The sequence below is a fragment of the Sus scrofa genome, chromosome 9 (genome assembly GCF_054392235.1).
Source record: "Sus scrofa isolate SSC_HxYL_T2T_F1_AM1 chromosome 9, Sscrofa_HxYL_maternal_Yorkshire_Landrace_v2.0, whole genome shotgun sequence".
NCBI lineage: Eukaryota > Metazoa > Chordata > Mammalia > Artiodactyla > Suidae > Sus > Sus scrofa.
Window position 1 is genome coordinate 132,582,247 of NC_139391.1, and position 19,745 is coordinate 132,601,991.

General features: G+C 40.3%; 1 protein-coding gene across 1 annotated transcript in view; it reads left to right on the plus strand.

Annotated features, from left to right (window-relative positions):
* Nucleotides 1-19,745, plus strand: part of PLA2G4A (phospholipase A2 group IVA) — a 369,657-nt gene that overhangs the window by 26,101 nt on the left and 323,811 nt on the right. The window contains exons 3-7 of the mRNA XM_084977979.1: nucleotides 497-629; nucleotides 3,955-4,164; nucleotides 8,080-8,122; nucleotides 9,857-9,996; nucleotides 11,200-11,395. The gene's annotated coding sequence lies outside the window, so the exon portion shown is untranslated. The remainder of the gene's footprint in view (nucleotides 1-496; nucleotides 630-3,954; nucleotides 4,165-8,079; nucleotides 8,123-9,856; nucleotides 9,997-11,199; nucleotides 11,396-19,745) is intronic.

Sequence of the window (19,745 nt, forward strand, 5' to 3'; positions counted from 1 at the left end):
GTACATGGCCACTTACTAAACTGGTAACTTTTTTGCCATTTTCCTTGGATTCTTGTGTATATTTCTCTTTTGTGGAAATCATGGACGAAGGAATGACTGAGCAAAAACTAGATTAAAGAATTCTTGGAGTTCCCGCCATGGCTCAGTGGTGAATGAATCCGACTAGGCACCATGAGGTTGTGGGTTCAATCCCTGGCCTTGCTCAGTGGGTTAAGGATCCGGTGTTGCTGTGAGCTGTGGTGTAGGTCACAGATGCGGCTTGGATCCCGCGTTGCTGTGGCTCTGGTGTAGGCTGGCGGCTACAGCTCCGATTCGACCCCTAGCCTGGGAACCTCCATATGCCACGGGAGTGGCCCTAGAAAAGGCAAAAAGACACACACCCACACAAAAAGAATTCTTGTGTTTTTTGGCAGTAATACCATATAAGGACTCTCCAAACTCTCATGATCATTCATAACAAGCTGCCTTGGGACTTTGTTTTTTCTCTCATTGTCAGAGTCATTGTCATCATCACCATCGTCCTCCTCCTCATCATTTGGATCTTACTCAGAATCTTCATGGTTGAACTTGAAATTGCAGAAGAATTTAGAAAATGTTGGAAGAAATTGACATGTGAGATGCTTTTAAATGTAAGTCTAACAGGAGAGAAGAGTGGTAGAAGAATGACCTTAAAGATCCCTATCGTAGTAATGATCACAGCACCAACCTTAGCGCCTAACACTTGTTGGATATTTGGTCGGTCCCACACCCTTTGGTCATTGCCTAATGTGTGAAATTTCACTAAATTCTCGAAACAACCCTATGAGGTAGGTGCTATTATCATTTCCATTATACAGATTAGAAAACTAGGGGCTAGACAAGATACATAATTTTTCCAAAGTCCAAAATGACACAAATGTTTGATATTATGTTAATTTGGGAATTGAGAAGGAAGGTGATGAATTCATGAGTCTTATTTTAGATTATGTTCTCATCACTAGTATAAGCAAAATTTGAAGAGGGGCTAAATGCGAGTAAAATTTTATGGAATTTTGGGGGGTAAGATGTATTTTAATTAAAATACTGACTTAGACATCTACCTTTACTTGGAGACTCAGTATTCTTTTACTGAAATTTATAGACTAATTAGAATTATAAGATGTTGAATTTCAGTTTTGCCTCTAGCACTGCTTGCTATTAAAGCTTATGGGTTTTCTTTCTTTCTTTCTTTCTTTTTTTTTTTTTTTTGGTCCACCACATGGCATATGGGGTTCTCGGGCCAGGGATCAGATCTGAGCCTCAGTTGCAACCTAAGCTGCAACTGTAGCAATGCTGGATCCTTAACCCACTGTGTGAGGCTGGGATTGAGCCTGTTTACCAACATGCTCCCAAGATGCCATGGATCCTGTTGTGTCACAGTGGGAACTCTATGGGTTTTCATTACATTTCATTTCTCTTTATTTATAGCATTGACTAACTGAACTCCAAGCATATATTAATGAGTTTAAAACCTCATATTCTTTAATACTCTGTACTTACAGAAATTTGGTAGAAAGACATATATTTCTGGACTATTTTCTTAAGAGTATATAGTCTGTGAACTCTTTTTCTTTCTTTTTTTCTTTTTTTGGTCTTTTAGGGGCTGCAAGTGCGGTATATGGAGGTTCCAAGGCTAGGGGTCGAATCGGAGCTACAGCAGCTGGCCTACACCACAGCCGCAGCAACACTGGCTCCAAGCCACGTCTGCGACCTACACCAGATCTCATGGCAACAGAGGATCCTTGACCCACTGAGTGAGGCAAGGGATTGAATCTGTGTCCTCATAGATACTAGTCAGGCTTGTTAACCACTGAGCCACAACAGGAACTCCTCTGTCTACTCTTAAAGACATTTTTTTTCTTTGAGTTAAATCATCCAGATTTACTGAGTTGATCTTTGGAATTATACATTAGCCTACACTGAAAAATATTAGCAAATTATTCCTTTTGTTCCCCCCATGGCCACACACACAGAATATGGAAGTTCCTGGGCCAGGGATTGAATTCAAGCCACAGCTGCAACCTACACTGCAGCTGTGGCAACCTCAGATCCTTTAACCCACTGCCAGGCCAGGGATCAAACCTGTGCCTCTATGGCAACTGAAGCCACCTCGATTGGATTCTTAACCCAAGGCACCACAGCAGGAACTCCAATTATTCCTTTTTTCAGATGAACCACATAGGGTTCATTTATGAACTCAAAACCAGGAATAGTTGGGCCTCCCCATGAAAAATGAATTACATTGCCAATCATGTTTCTATTTTCACTTTCATTCTAATTGACTGAGTAGCACTTAGGAGAATTTATAGTGTCCCAGTGTTAATGTGAACTAGTAACAGCAGAAATGGGGTCATGGAGTAGTTTAATACTCTGGACCTTGGTAGAACCATTTCTAGCAATTATTTATTTGCTATCAAGACCTTGATCAGTAGTGCTGTCTATAAGTAACTGTTGGAAACGAGAAATTCTTTGAAGGTGGAATGTGGTAGAATAGAGTTGAAGAGATAATTCAAGAAACTTTCAGTTATGGGTTTTAAGTTTTCTTCATCTTAGAAGCTCTGCACCAGCCCTATCCCCTCCACTGCTATATGTCATCACATGTTAACTGTGTTTTTCAATAATGCACTGCACATATCAATTGAATATTGTTAAGATTTATTAAATATACATTTTTGAACAATATAATGAATGACCATGTGGAAAAAACACCTGAGAATTCCATGTAAAAAAATATGTGCTTAACTGCAGCCTAGTGCAAGACTTTGATCAAAGGTCACTTTTCTTCTTAGGATGATTATCACTTTTATTCATAAAGCAGCCAGAGCAATGCTGTATAGTTCAACTTCTCTAATATTACCAATAGATATTTTACCTTTATTTTTCCCCAGAAGGATTTTATTTATGCAGACCTCGAGATCTGCATAAAGGCATGCAGAATACCATTAATGAAATAGAAGAGCAGAACAGAGGGAGACAAGACAATAAAAACATTGTAACTCTGATAACTTATGAAGTTAAACTGCACATTTGTCTCAGAGCTTCCTGACCTACAGGAAGAAGAGCAATGGCAAATACGGTCCGTTCCAACAGGACTTCTTACCTAGTATGTCATAGTGCAAACGGAACATTGTTATTATTTTAAGGGGCATGATGGAAGACAGAGGCGCCCGCGCTGTCGACCCCGGGATCCAGCAAACATGAGGGCTGACAGGATTAGTATTTGGGCAAACTTATAAACACTCCCGAGGACACTTGTGAGTTATGACATCATGGTTGGAAAGTCTGTTACCTAGTTCTCATCACCAGAGAAAAGGGTGTCTCCTAGTTTCTTTGGGTGGAGAATTCTCTTCCTAGGTCTAAATTTTAAAGTACTCCATTTATTAGGTGGGGCATAAATAAGGATGGATTTCTTAGGTTTACAGTTAATATCTGCCTCGTCATTCACTTTTGATGTTAATCAGTCTCCTGATTTGCTATTTAAAAAGATTTTGTTTACACGTTTGTTTGGCTTTCACTGTTTCTAGGCATGGTCTCCTCCTGTGTGGCAGGTTACAGCATCATCCAGTTCTCCAAAGGAATTTCTTAGAGTAAGAGATAGAGGGCTTTCCTCCCTGCCTTCTTAGAGAAGACACATAATTTCCCTTGGGGAACCTTAAGACCAGCCAGTTCCTCAGCCAAGGCACTGATGTATGAGTATGCCTTCTGCCATTGCCCTGCCCTTCCAAATTCAGTGAATGGCTTGAAGGGCAGGGCACTGCAATTCGATGCCTGCAGGAAAAGGGAGACAAATTTTCATGTAAATGTAGACTTTTGCACAATATGCCTGCTTCCAACTTATGCAAGTTGTAACAGGCTGTATTTTGGAAACAAACGCAAGGTATAATCAGCTACTAAGATACTTGAGCAGAATATGTAGGAAATGTTTTTCTCCTACAGGGCCTTGTGAGAGGCGTGGAATGGAGCTTTTACAAATGATGGAAACACCAAATCCTGTTGCCATGCAGAGCTGTAAAAAGTAAACAGTATACACACACCCGGGGCTTTTCTTTAAAGAATCTGGATTGAAATGAGAACAGCATATCACATCCAACTGTTGGCATGAAAAGCAGAGGCACAAACCCAAGACCAGGAGATTCTTGTTAACAGGTAACTTAAAGTTAAAGGAACGCCACTGTAAGTGCTCATATTTATCAGGTAGATGATGTTTAATCCTAGACAATTTTCTTAGTACTTTGGTTTGAATAATGTGATATTTCTTTAAAATAAGATTTTTGCTGAAATTGAAAACTATCTTCATCAATGTGGAATATCTAGTGTTCTTATGAATCCATCCTAGCTGACTATACAAATCACCACATTGTGCAGAATTGGTTTTCAGGGTGTTAAGACCCGAATTGTGTCCCAACAAATTCATATGGTAAAATCCTAACCCCCAGTACTTCAGAATGTGACTGTGTTTAGAGCGAGGGCCTTTAAAGAGGTGATGAATGTAAAATGTTGTGTTTAGGGTGGGCCCTGATCCGGTCTGTGTGGTGTCCTTTTAGAAGAGGAGGCTAGGGCACAGATGCACAGAGGGAAGATCAGGTGAGGACACTGGGAAAAGGCAGCCATCTGCAAGCCAAGGAAAGAGGCCTCAGCAGAAACCAAACCCGCTGACGCCTTGATCTTGGAATTCCAGCCTCCAAAACTATGAGAAAACAAATTTCTGGTGTTTTAGTTACTCAGTCTGTGGGATTGTGTCACAGTAACCCTAACAAACTAAATAGAGAAGGTACGAACTTAAAAAATGACCTCGTAGGTATTTTCTTATTTTTTAAAAGAATAATTTCCAATAAGGCTGCCTCACAGAATAAAATTCATGACTTTTTTTTGATGTTGGCTGAAGTTGCAGAGCTCCTCAATTTAAATAATGGTCTCCCTGGCTGGCCCCTGAGTTCCTTCAGAAAAGAAGCTGAGCCCTATTCTTGTTTTGTGTGGGAGGCGGGGAAGGCATTCTCTGGGTGGTAGCATTTGGTAAGTGCTCACTCTTTAACTTAATCCTTTGATTTTTTTGTGTAGAAATGAATTCTGCAAGCTAGATAAAAACCAAGAACATTGTCCTCAGTTTGAATCAGGATGCAGAAAGAATGTATTAAAAGTGTTTTTTGGGATATGAGGGCACTTATACAATGCATCATGGATTGCAGAATTTAGCATGGGACCACTAGTAGTGTTAGCCTAATCAATCACTCAGTAATTAATTGGACATTGGACATTACTGTCCCTCTCTTGAAAATCTGTCTGCCTTTGACTTCCGAGTTATTGTTTTGATCTGTCTTGCCTCCTTGACAAAAGCTTCTCTGTCTCTTTCCCTGGCTTTTCCTCCTCTCGTCTCCTCTTCAAAGTTGTTGGAGTAACTGTTACATTGAACAAGCATGCTTCTTGCCATGATCAAAACATAACGTTTATAATTAAAAGAACCTCTAAAATTTATTTATAGGTCAATTTTCTCTTACTCCTGGATGGAAATTGTTGGAGACACCATCCTTTGATCAAGGGACCCGCTTGATTCATTCTGCTGTTCTTCGGTCAGGCTTTTCTTCATGCTACCTGAACTCTGAGATCAATACTCACAGCCCTAGAAGTTGAGGAGAAAAAGAAGTTCCTATTGATTTCCTATTGGATTCCCAGGCCTAATCTAGCTTGGTTGTATGCCAAGTTTTTTCCCAACTCTAAACTTTTGTATCCTGCTTTGTGATACTGGGGCTGGGACTATATCTCTCAGAGTCTTTTGTCTGCTTGGTTTCTTATTAGTCTATTAATGGAAGACACTAGATAAAAATTGGAAGAGGAGGGAAGAAAGCAATTTCTTTTCCCTTTTTCTGTCTGTCTGTATCTCATCACTTCAGCAGCAGGGAAATGTGTCTTCAGATTTCAACTTCTTTCTGAACTCTCAGCACTGGCTTTTTTGTGTTCCTTAGACGAAACAGCAGCTCCCAGGACATAACCCTTTGCAGTCGGAGGGGCAGTTGTTCTGTTGCACATCACCTGCTAGGCTGTAGCTCATCTAGGGATCTGCCCAAATACCCTCTGCAAAAGTCCACACCCTGATGTGGAGAGCTGCCCCCTACAATTTGGAGCACCCGGACTGCCTCCCGTGAACACCTGTGTTCCTACCCCCTCAACCCTTTTTGCTTCTGCAGATCTAGCAGTTATTAACTTTCTGTTTGCTCTTTCAAACTTTCCATACTTAACAAAAGCGTTCCCTGGGTTAATTCCACTCTCTTTGAGATACCCAGTGTGGTTTCTGTTTACTGTTTGGGGCCCTGAGTTACACAGGTCACAAGACCAATCACTAATTGCTGAAGCCAGAGAAGGGCCACACTTGGTTAGGTTTGGGACATAAGCCCACTTCTGTAGTTGAGAGGATGGTCTTTTACTAGAAAAGGGATGGGTAGGGAGGATGGCACTAGTGAACTGCAGTGAGGCCAAAACTATAGGTATCATGGTTGAAAACCAGCTTCCCCTCACCCCCTACCACTGTGGTAAGCTGGGGAAAGGAGGAAGGAGGATGGTTACTAGAAAGAAGGAAGTGAGATTAAGGGAGGAGGTTACTTCTGAGTGCATGTTTAAGTGCTGATGGGAAGGGCTAATATAGGGTAAGATGTACAAAGACCAGAGGAAGAAGAGACAATGGATGATGGTGTTGGGCTCACAAGGGAGTAGGAATCCAGGTTGAGGCCATGTCTTGAATAGGAGGAGGGGCACATTTGCTGAAATAGGAGTAGATCCAGGTGCAGGGACATTCTAGGTATGTTAGGAGGAACTTGTTGGAGTTCACCTCTACTGGCCTCAATTTTCTCTATTAAGGTGAAGGGAGGCCATCTTCAGGGAGCAAGGGGAAAAATGGGTCCAGAGCAGAAGTTTGAGGAGAGAGAAGCTATGAAAAAGCCTTCTTGGAAAGGAAGGAGAAGGCTGTTCAAGGAAACACAATGGGATTCCCAGGGATACTGAAGGCACATTTAATTTAATAGTCATGAATTTGTAGGGTACCATCTTTTTCTCCTGTGAGTATGGAGTAAGTGTGGAGAAAGTATGGAGTAAAAGTGGAGAAAATGGGGAGTTCCAGTTGTGGCTCAGTGGTTAATGAACCCGACCAGTATTATGAGGATGCGAGTTTGATCCCTGGCCTCGCTCAGTGGGTTAAGGAGCTGTGAGCTGTGGTGTAGGTCCCAGACGTGGCTCGAATCCTGTGTTGCTGTGGCTGTGGTGCAGGCCCAGCAGCTGCAGCTCTGATTCTACCCCTGGCCTGGGAACATCCATATGCTGCAGGTGTGGCCCTATTAAAAAAAAAAGGAAAAAAAAAGATTGAAGAACATGGATATTTAGTTTCTTTCAGAGATTTTTACCATTAAAAGAAGGAATGAAAGGGGACAAGAGAACTTAATGTTTTGGCAACAGAATTATTGAAGCGATGGAACATTATGTTTATTTTGGAAAAGGAGAGAACGAAAGACAGAAGTGATCTAAAGAAGAGAGATATGGTCAAGATATTAAAGGACAGAGAGCTAAACCAAGGGAGCTAGGAGTGGTCCCATGGCGAGTGGGGAGTATCGAACAAGCAATCTGGATGTGGTCACAAGGCAAGATGCTTGATTTAGTAGCCTGATGACTTTATCTAGGTGATGATTATGAAAGTGGGCCACTAGGGAAGAGGGAAGGAAAATTTATTGAAGAAGAACATGTCAAGGAACCAAAATATTTATTTGTAATTGCTATAATACCTCTATGCCATACCACCCTGAACACCTGATTTCATCTGTAATTGCTACAACGCCGTGTTTTATACTTTCAGCATTTATTTTCTCCACTAAGTTAAATTGGGAGTCCTCTGAGAGCAGAGACCCTATCTAAAATGGATTTTTGTTCACCTAGAACCTCGCAAAACTGCTTTCCAGTAGAAAATTTTGACAGATACAGCGCTATGTTAATGTAATAGTAAAAATGGCAATTCGAAGAATTTTTTTTTTTTTTTTACTTGTTTCATTGCCTTCAGAAGATAAGACTTATTCTCTTTTGTAGGTATAACAACTGAAGGTCTGAACAGGGTGAATTATTAACCAAGGTGAGTTAAAACTAACCTCAAATGTACAGAAACTTAGCTGACTTAAAAAGAACACATTCTTCTGAATTTGTTGTAACACAGAATATTTCCTTGTTTGGTGAGTTTTCCTTTCATACAATGGTTTTGTAAAATCAGTAATGAAACGGCTATTGCCAGACGTAAGTGTAGGCTCAACGGAACTGGGAGCAGTGACAGTCCAGCCACTGGTAACTTGAGGGAAATGGGAAGTGTAAGTGATTCCCATGTTGTCATCCTTCCTGTTTCAGAAACACAGGAAAGGTGATGCTCCACTCATTTCCACACCGTTTCCCCGTCACCCCTCCTCCATTCCCCTCTGTAACGTTTCAAATGGGCCAGCCCTCTGCCTCATGCCCACCATTTCTGGTCACCCCCTCCCTCCACAGCCTCCTAAGACTTGATACAGTTTAGGATTTAATTTTAAAAATCACCCTCATAAAGTGCATATTTAGTCAGAGTGACATCCCATGTAATGCTCATTACGAATGACAGCAGCTTCCATGTCCCACCTGCTCCTACCTCCTACTGCATTTTTCTCGTTCAGAAACTCTTAACCAGTGAATTAATCACTACTGAGGCAGACAAAGTTCTTTATATAAGGGAAAGACCCAAGATTTCCAAATGTTTATTTCTTTAAAAATAGATTTGAGAGGAAGCAAGGGAAATGTCTTTCAACAGATGAATGGTTAGGCAAACACGAGTGCGGTGGAACCTATACAGTGGAATACTGTTCAGAAATAGAAAGGAAGAAACTATTGATACATGAAAAAACTTGGATGGATCTCAAGGGCCTCATGCTTAGTGAAAAATTCCAGTCCCAAAAGTTGCGTACTACATAGTTCATTGACACAGCATTCTCAAAATGACACAGCTATAAAGATGGAGAAGAGATGAGAGGACAAGGATGGGGTAGAAAAATATGACTATAAAAGGAGCATGGGGAGTTCCCGTCGTGGCGCAGTGGTTAACGAATCTGACTAGGAACCATGAGGTTGAGGGTTCGGTCCCTGCCCTTGCTCAGTGGGTTAACGATCCGGCGTTGCCGTGAGCTGTGGTGTAGATTGCAGACACGGCTCGGATCCCGCGTTGCTGTGGCTCTGGCATAGGCCGGTGGCTACAGCTCCGATTCGACCCCTAGCCTGGGAACCTCCATATGCCGCGGGAGCGGCCCAAGAAATAGCAACAACAACAACAAAGACAAAAAAAGAAGAAAAAAAAAAAAAGGAGCATGAGGAATTACTATACGCTGATGGAACATGCCTATATCTTTCTTTCCCACCTCATATAGTTATAATTTTTGTCTTATGTTGAAAACTTTTAGGACCTTCTCTCTTAGCAACTTTTAATATACTATACAGTGTTATTAACTGTAGTCACCTTGCCTTACATTGCATCCTCAGGTCTTATTTACTTTATAAATTTCACTTTGCATGATGCTTTCAAGGTTCATCCACATTGTTGCAAGACAAGGTTTCCTTTGTTATGACTAAATACACACACGCACACACACACACACACACACACAGAGGCACATTATCTATTTATCCACTGGTTAAATAGAATGGTTGTTTCCATTTCTTGGCTGTTGTTAATAGTACTGCAATGACCATGGGGTGCAGATATCTTTTTGAGTTACTGTTTTTATTTCTTTCAGATAAATACCCAGTAGTGGAATTGCTGGATCATATAGTAATTGTTCTATTTTTAATTTTTCAGAGAAACCTCCATACTGTTTTCTACAGTGGCTGCATGAATTTACATTCCCATCAACAGTGCACAAGGATTTCTCTTTCTCCTCCTCACCAACCCTTGTTATTTTGTTGTCTTTTGATGATAGCTATTCTAACAGATGTGAGGTGATATCTCATTGTAATTTTGATTTGCATTTCCCTGATGATTAGTGATTTTTGAGTACATTTCATGTACTTGTATGTGGATTGGCCATCTGTATGACTTCTTTGGGAAAATGTGTATTCAGATCCTTTGCCAGTTTTTTTTTTTTTTTATTTTTTGTCTTTTGTCTTTTGTCGTTGTTGTTGTTGTTGTTGTTATTTCTTGGGCCGCTCCCGCGGCATATGGAGGTTCCCAGGCTAGGGGCTGAATCGGAGCTGTAGCCACCGGCCTACGCCAGAGCCACAGCAGCGCGGGATCCGAGCCGCGTCTGCAACCTACACCACAGCTCACGGCAACGCCGGATCGTTAACCCACTGAGCAAGGGCAGGGACCGAACCCGCAACCTCATGGTTCCTAGTCGGATTCGTTAACCACTGCGCCACGACGGGAACTCCCTTTGCCAGTTTTTAATCCAATTGCTTGTTTATGCTATTGAGTTCTATGAGTAGTTCTGTATGTTGATTTTGATGGTAGCTACATAAATTTGTATATGGTATGAATATTGCATAGAAGTATATACACACAGACACTCAAGAAAATGAGTGTATATAAAAACTAGTGAAAACTGAGGTTTGTACTCTAATTAGCAGTTGTATTAGTTAGGATTCTCTAGAATAATAGAACCAAAATTATGATTTATTATAAGGTACTGGTTCATGCAATTATAGAGGCTGAGAGGTTCTATGACCTGCCATCTTAAAGCTGAAGATCCAGGAGAGAGAGTGTAATTTAAAAGCCTGAGAACCAGAATTTTACTCTGTGTGAGACAGGAAATCTCTTATGGGTACTTTTTACCAACCCCCTGAAATCTCACACCTGTTACCTGGTAGACCTCTGTCAATCATTTTTCTTACATTATTGTCTTTGGTTGTGTTATTTACCACATTTAACAAATTAAGGGACTAGGCTTAGGGAGGTTACAAAAAGTGCCCAAGGTCATTTAATTAGTAAATTGCACCTTTCTGTTGCAAACCTAGTTCTGCTACCTCAAAGCCCACTCTCTGAACTACTCTGCTCTACTTCTAGAGAAGAATCTAATTTCAGGAGTAAAAAGAAGTCAGGCTATAGAAGTAGACAGTCTTCAGATTGTCTGAAATTTTGTGTGACATATATGGTAGATGTTTCTGTATATTTATCTGCCTGGTTTCTCCTCTCTTTCTGCTCAGGCTACCCATTATTGCACCTTCTCCCCAGGGCTGGGATGGGCACCTCATTTGTACCTGGCCTGTCCGAACAACTTATTCATTCCACTAGGAATGAGCCAAGGATGAACATGTGATCCAAGCCAGGCCAACTTGAGGCTTTCATTTGAGACTTTTATTGAAACTAGAGAAGAGAATTTCTCTTCTGAGTCATGGTGATGTAAGTATTAATGAGGAAATACCACCAATCATGGGGAAATGGGTCTATAATGGGAAAAAAATTGGGGCATACTGTCATTCATTGTCAATCAACCTAGGAATGCTTTGCAGTGTAACCCAGAGCAGGGGTAGAAAGAGCAAAATAAGTTTTCCTTTTGCAGAGTTATATCAGGCATGTTAATATGATCACTTTCAACATAAAGTCAAATGTTTATAAGTGGGTAGCATCTGCCTATCAGCAACAAGTTTCCTGAACAAAATCAATCCTCTTGATGCTAGGTTGTTTGTGCATTAAGAGAACATGGACCTCTGTCTTGAACCACCTCCATCCATTATTCTTCCCCTTATCCTGAACTCACCCCATAAAATCAGCAAACCTTGAGATCCTTCTCTTTACAAAGTCATCAGAAACTGCATAGAAGAGATGCCCAAGGGAGTTCCCTTCATGGCTCAGAGGTTAACAAACCCGACTAGGAACTGTGAGGATGTGGGTTCAATCCCTAGCTTTGCTCAGTGGGTTAAGGATCCAGTGTTGCCATGAGCTGTGGTGTAGGTCACAGAAGCAGCTTGGATCCAGTGTTGCCGAGGCTGTGGTGTAGGCTGGCAGGTGTAGCTCTGATTTGACCCCTAGCCTGGGAACTTCCACATGCTGTAGGTACGGCCCTAAAAAGAAAAAAAAAAAAAAAAAAAAGATGCCTGAGACTAATGTGTAATCATCAAGAGAATAGATTGACCCAGAATGTGTAGACAGTGCTTGTCATCTGTTCAAAGCCCCCAGGGACTCCCCACCACATTTAGGATAAGTACAGTCATTACCATGGCCAATGAGGCCCTGGGGGACCCAGCATATGGCTACCTTTCTGACCTCATCTTCTACCAGTTTTTTCCTTGCTCACAGCTCTTCACTTACCTGGGCTCCTTGCTGTTCCTCAAACACTCCAAGCACCCCTACTACTGAAGGCTTGCATGCTTTCTTCCTTATTTTTGAAACACCTTTCTCTCAATGCTCACATGGCTCTTTCAATTCATTCAAGTGTCTGTTCAGAGGCCTTTACTGCTTTCTCTAAATAAAACAACCTACCTGAACTTATGTGCTATTTTCTTTATAGTACTTATCACTACCTATTTATCTGTTAATTGTCTGTGTGTCTCCACTGTAATGTGAGCACCGTGAAAACAGGAACTCTATTGCGTTGACCACAGCAGAAATCCCTGCACCCTCTGCTGGGTGCTCAAGAACTAGTCTTTGATTGAATGAATGAATGCAATTGTGATCTTCATTGTGACATTGTGTTAATAATTGATTTGTAATTATTGTTGAATTATTCAGTGTTCTTTGAGTTTTTAAAATTTTATGTTAACATCACTAACCCTTTTTCTTTTCTACAATTACTCATGCACACACACCTGCACAGGTGTATACAGAACCAGAGTTTCCATCATGGCACAGAGGAAATGAATCCGGCTAGTAACCGTGAGGTTGCGGGTATGACCCCTGGCCTCACTCAATGGGTTAAGGATCTGGCATTGCATGAGCTGTGGTGTAGGTTGCAGAGGTGGCTTGGATGCTGCATTGCTGTGGCTGTGGCGTAGGCTAGCACCCGTAGCTCCAATTTGACCCCTAGCCTGGGAACCTCCATATGCTGCGGGTACAGCCCTAAAAAGCCAGATAAGTAGATAAATAAAAATGAATTAAAAAATAAAAATTCAAAAAAAGTGAAAGAACCACCGATGTGGTAGAGAGGTAAACAGGGTTAAGATCACTTTGGTGATTAAGTGAAGGAAGGAATTAAGGGAGATAAAACTGTAAACAGAGTATTGTAATTCAGGCTTTGAATGATGAAAGATTGAATTAGGCAAGTAGAAATGGATAAAGGTGCATATTAAAAAAATTAGGGAGTGATATCAGCAAACTTGGGAAATGTCTGCCAGGAGTGAGTTAAAGAAATAGTCAAGGATGACTCCGTATTTCTGGGTTGGGGTGAATGATTGGTGACAATGCTACCAAATGAAAGAAAATACAAGAGGGGGTGGTGTGGAGGTGAGGATAATTGCAAAGGTAGTTTTGGCAAGACTGACTTGAGGTAATGGTGAAGAAGACAATCAGGGAAGTAGGACCAGCAGACCACTGGACGTATGAGGCTGAAGGTCAAGGCATAGTCTACAGACTTCGATTTTAATGTGATGCCCAACCGTTGCAACCTGTCAGCATACTGCAAAATGAAATCATCACCATCCCTTCGAAATTGCCCCTGTTCTTCCTTCTGGATTAGCTCTAGAGTTGTGCATTCAGGTTTCACTGTCTGATGAGTGGCAGGATATGTGAAGTAATATTTTAAAATTAAGTATGAGAGAGGAAATTAACAGAGAGCAAAAGGGCAAAAACCTCACCTCCATTATAGGAACTTAATACAAATTATGTAAAACAGATAAACCATGAAATAGTATAAGCATGATGTCTAGAAATAAGAAAATCCTGAAAGAAAAATATAAGCACTAAAGGGGGTTGTCTCAGAGGAGTGGTAATGGTTTGTACAAAGTTTGAATATCAAATTAGGAGTTTGATAGTGAGAAAAACTGTCTTCCTTTCTGACCCATTACCGCTCCACTGAGACAACCCCTTTTAGCTCTTATGTTTTTCTTTTAGGATTAATTTTCTTATTTCTAGATATCATGCTTATACTATTTCATGGTTTATCAGTTTTACATATTGTCTACCAATGGAGGTGAGGTTTTTGCCCTCTTACTCTCTCCTTGTTCATCTCCTGTTTCATCATCCTAAACTAACTGTATCACAAGTTGTGGTCAAATCAACACTGTTTACATTATCGTGACAGTATAAAAAAGCCTCGGAACCAGGCAGTGTACTGACAGCTTGATTAGCTGTCCTTATTTGGCCCCAATTTACCTTTTCTCTCAGTCAAATTTACTTATCTTTTGTATCTATGCTTCGTTTTTGCAACTGTTCCATCATGTCAATTAAACTGCTGTCAATGTTGGTTTCTTAAATCTCAAACATGTTAGATAATCTCTCGATTCCGTATACACACAAATATATATATATGTATATACACATATGTATATTTAAAAATATTTTTTGTCCATGCCCCCAGCATGCAGAAATTTCCAGGGCAGGGATTGAAACTGCATAACCAGAACCACAGCAGTGACAACACTGGATCCATAACCTACTGAGTCACTAAGGAACTCCTCAATTCCATATTTTTTCTGGATACCCAAACCCCAATCCCTTTGTCCTTTTATTCCAGTTTAACCAGTTGCTTCTAGACATGCTGAGTGTCTTATCCTGTTTCTTTAAGCTTATCCATCCATGTAGAACTGAATTTTAAGCACTCTGTTATATTGGATGCCTTGTTGAAGATACATTATTTTCCCCTTTCATGTTTCATATTCTTCTTTTACTGTAGCAATCTTTTAATAACTTCCTCTGAACAAATACACACAACGTTCTTTTTTTTTTTTCTTTTTTTTCTTTTGGTCTTTTTAGGGCTGCACCCATGGCATATGGAAGTGTCCAGGCTAGGCGTTGAATCAGAGCTGCAGCTGCCGCCCTACACCACAGCCACAGCCACAGCCACGCCAGATCTGAGCCGAATCTGCAACCCACACCATAGCTCATGGCCACACTGGATCCTTAGCCCACTGAGCGAGGCCAGGGATCAAACCTGTGTCCTTAGCATTCATTTCCGTTGAGCCACAACGGGAACGCCAAGAAGTCCATTTTTCTTCACATTCTTTCTTTTTTTTAGTCCTTGCATGGCTGAGAAAGTCTTATTTTAGCCTCACATATGATCGCATACTTGGTTAGCAATAGAATTTCATCTTGAAAATAATGTTCCCTCAGAACTCACAGGTATGTTTCTATTGATTCCTGGCATCTAGTGCTGTTTCTGCGAAGAACAGTGCCACGTCTAATTTTCTTCTTTTTAATTGTAACTTACTTTTCATCCTTTCCTTGGAAACTTTCAGTTCTCTTCTTCATCACTAGAGTTCCGAAATTTCGTAACATTATGGTTCAGATCTGTTTTCATTTTCTAGGCTGGTATGAACTTCTTTGCATGGTCACATTTTATTTATAATCCAAACAAAAATTCCCCTATATTTTTGTCATTTTCTCTCTCTAACCCTATTTATTAGAAATTGGCCCTCCTGGATTTCTCTAATGCTTTTATCTTTGCTTTCCCATTTCCCTCACACATCTTTTATTCTACTTTCCAGAAGATCGTTTTGAGTTTCTACACATACTAAATTCTTGACTGTCAGCATCATATGTTTAGTTATGTCTGGTTTCTTCTTTATTTGATGATTGGTTCATTTTCATAGCATTGTCTTTTAAGAATGTTAAAGTTTCTCCACTGAACATAATTAATTAAGGTAGGACTTTTGCTAAATGTGGGACGAGTGAGGCATAGCACAGTTACAGAGGGTGGGTGAGAAAACCAGTAAGTCTTTGGAAATCTGCCTAAACCTGTGCCTCTTGCCTTATCTGCTGCCTCTCTGTTGTCAGCCCCTCAAGGGGTTTTCACTTCTCTGCCTTTACAAATGTGAACTCCTTGTGCCTTGAACACCTAATTGTAAAGCACAAAACTATACAATTAGTCGAATAATATGTGGACCTTTGAGTAAGGAAGTTTTTAACAAGATTTATAGTCATAAACAATAAGGAATTCATAGTTTTAACTTTATAAAAAAGCAAAATTTCTATTCAAGTTAAGATAATGTCATAATATTCTTACATACCAAAATATTAGGAATAATTGCCTTTGGATAGTATCATAGTGAAGAAAGAAAACTCCAGAGAAGATTGGTTGACTGAAATAAAATTGAGGAATAAGAAATTAGGTTTATAAGAGGTGTGAGTTAAGGTGGGAGATAACTGTTGGTGCAGAAGGGAGTGGAAAGACAATAAATGTTATGAGCTAGTGCAGTGTTAAGTCATGAAAAAGGTTGCTTTAGAAAGGGGTGGATGGTGGTTGCAATGGAGTACAACTGAAAATTATAGACCCTGTCATCTTTTAAAAAACGGGCAGGTATTATGGGGAAGTGCAAGACTGAGCCATTATCAAGATCTTCAATGTGTAATTAAGATTGCCTAAGAATATTATTGAGTAGTACTGTACCTCTAGAATTTGCCACTTTATTCAAAGAATTTTTTTTTCTGCTTTTTAGGGCCACACTCTGTGGCATATGGAAATTCTCAGGCTAGGGGTCTAACTGGAACTATAGCTGCCGGCCTATGCTGCAGCCACAGCAGTGTGGGATCCAAGCCAAGTCTGCAACCTGCACCACAGTTCATGGCAGCACTGGATCTTAACCCACTGAGCAAGGCCAGGGATCGAACCTGCATCTTCATGAATACTAGTCAGGTTCCTTTCCACTGAGCCACAGGGGAGTTGCAGGAATCAATTTTTAACAAAGGATCATTACATTGTACTTAGTCCACCTGTATTTCTTCTCTGTTTAGCTTCATCTATGTAGTGGATGTTTTATGTAGTGTTGAAAATCTCCATTCTCTTACTCAATTGACTGTTCTTTAATATTTCAACCTCTTAATTTGTTTGCATACCAAATTTATCAGTAAATTCAGGGTAAAGAAAGATGAAAAGGAAGGGAAAGGCTCTGATATATGACAAGCAACCTTTTAAGTCTAGAAATTTTACAAGTTCCCTATTGATTAACAAAAGAAATCTTTCAATGTTTGTATACCAGCTGATTGCCTTGTCTGCCTGACCCACTTCCTGGTTTCATAAAGATTAATTGGATGCCAGGATTTCTCGTCGTGGCACAGCAGAAATGAATGCGACTAGTGTCCATGAGGTTGCAGGTTCAATCCCTGGCCTCACTCAGTGGGTTAAGGATCCAGCTTGAGCTGTGGTGTAGGTTGCAGATGCGGCTCAGATCCAGTGTTGCTGTGGTTGTGGCATAGGCCGGCCGCTGTAGCTCTGATTCGACCCCTAGCCTGGGAACCTCCATATGCTGTGGGTGCAGCCCTAAAAAGACCAAAAAAAAAAAAAAAAAAAAAAAAAGAGTTTACTTGGATGCCAAGAAAACACGGGCAAGATTAGTCAGATTCATTTGGAGGAAGTTACTTAAGAACTCATTTTATTTATGTTCCTTTATAAACATTTGCACTCCTACCCTTTACCTAAACCATTCACACTCACATCCTCACACCCCCCCCCAAACCCCACCAAAGTAATAATGAAACATTTGTGTTCTGGTTCTCCATGGGTGGCCCTATGCTTGTAATCAGTGCCCATAATTGGCACAGAATTTAGGACTGTTTTTATTCCTCTTATAACAGGCAGTAAAAGTAATCCTGCTAGGATACACCTCCCTCCATTAAATCCTGAAGCTTATTTCTTCTTCTGTCCCCATAGTCCTTTAATATTTGTAGACACTGCGATTCTCCCTAATGGGGTATAGGAGCCCATATGGTTTAAGTAGATTGAATTAACTGCTTTAAACCAAGGAAATATCCTGGGGTGGCCATTTGATATATGAGTTCTTTCAATTCCACTGACTTCTAGTCCCTGTCATGGAAATGCAGACCAATTTTTATATGTAATACAAACACATATACATATTTAAAAAAATTAGTTTTTGCTTCTGCAGATTACAAGCTTAATAGTCTGCTGGTATTCCCTCCACGTTGTAACTATATTTTTCTCTGTGATAAAATATGAGCTGGAGTTTCTTATTAGATCCACAGATTCAGGAGCATTTACTTATGCTAAACCCATGCTATGGGAATATAATCCCCCGTGGATCAGAGGTCTGTTTCATCCTAAAACTGTGTGAACAATGCTATAGGCACATTCTTTGTTTGTTGGGTCACCTCTTTCTAAACTACAAGCAGAGCACACCCTTTTGGTTAACAAATTCTCTTTAGTAATTTAGAAGCACCAATTAGTTCACAGGTTCCTTTGACATTTCATCTCATGTAATGAGATTTCTAGGCCCTCGCTCTCTGGTTCCTGAAGTAATTTCTGCAGGTAGTGAATATCAAACAATAAGTATGAATTTCCTAACTGTATTTCATAGATTCCTAGGTGCACATTTTATGTTTGCATTTTATATACCAGAAATTAGTATTTTAGTTGATAGCATCTTAAAATTAACTGTCATTATTGAAAATGTAGATAAATCTTCTGCTAGTTCTCTCTCTTTGGAGAACCCTGACTAATACATAGAGGACACAATTTTGACTCACAAAACCCTGGATTACTTTATTGTTGTTATGATACTTGCTGCTTTATAAGAGTAAAACATTGATATCTTCTGCCAAACATCATAGGCATATTTATTTCTTAAAGATTTGTGTGTTATAAGAGTTCCCATCGTGGCACAGTGGAAACGAATCTGACTAGGAGCCATGAGGTTGTGGATATGATCCCTGGCCTCACTCAGTGGGTTAAGGATCCAGTGTTGCTGTGAGCTGTGGTCTGGGTTGCAGACGCAGTTTAGGTCTGGCATTGCTGTGGCTGTGGTGTAGGCCGGCAGCTACAGCTCTAGCCCAGGATGCAGCCCTAAAAAAAAAAAAAAAAAAAGAAAGAAAGATTCATATGTTACAAAACTTCCATATCTCATTACAACAATTCAGAATCCCATTATGGTTTAGTCCTTTCACATTTAATTGAGAAAGACATCAACCTGCTCCCAGTTTAGATATGTTTATTCTTGCAGCTCTATTTACCTGGACCATGCAACTCTAGTCCTGAATAGAACTGCCTTAACGGAAATATATTTTAATATTATGTGGATGATTTTCACTCACAACTTTTCTAGGAAACAGGCATCTTTGGACAATCTCTTTGTCTTTTGTCAGTTATTTTCCAGGCCATTACAAATTAGGTTGTTCAAAACCGCCTAACAGAAAACAAACGGAAAAAATCTAGTCAGTGTGTAGAGTTAGCTCAATACTTGCTTTATTTTCTTTTGTCTTTCTTTTCTGGCTTTTTTCATTAGAGTTGTATTCTTTGGTTTTCATTTCCTTTTTTTTTTTCTTTTTATAGCCACATCTGCGGCACAGGGAAGTTTCTGGACAAAGGGTCAACTTGGAGGTGTAGCTGGGGCCTATGCCACAGCCACAACAACACTGAATCTGAGTGGCATCCGTGACCTATGCTGCTGCTTGCGGCAGTGCGCTGGATCCTTAACCCACTGAATGAGGCCGGGGATCAAACGCACATCCTCATGGAGACAATGTGGGGGCCTTAACCTGGTGAGTCACAGTGGGAACTCCTTTTGTGCATTTTTTTCTTCTTGGTTTTCATTTGTAAATTATTTTGGAAAAACATTCCTAATTATTATAGAACCAGAAAAGAGTA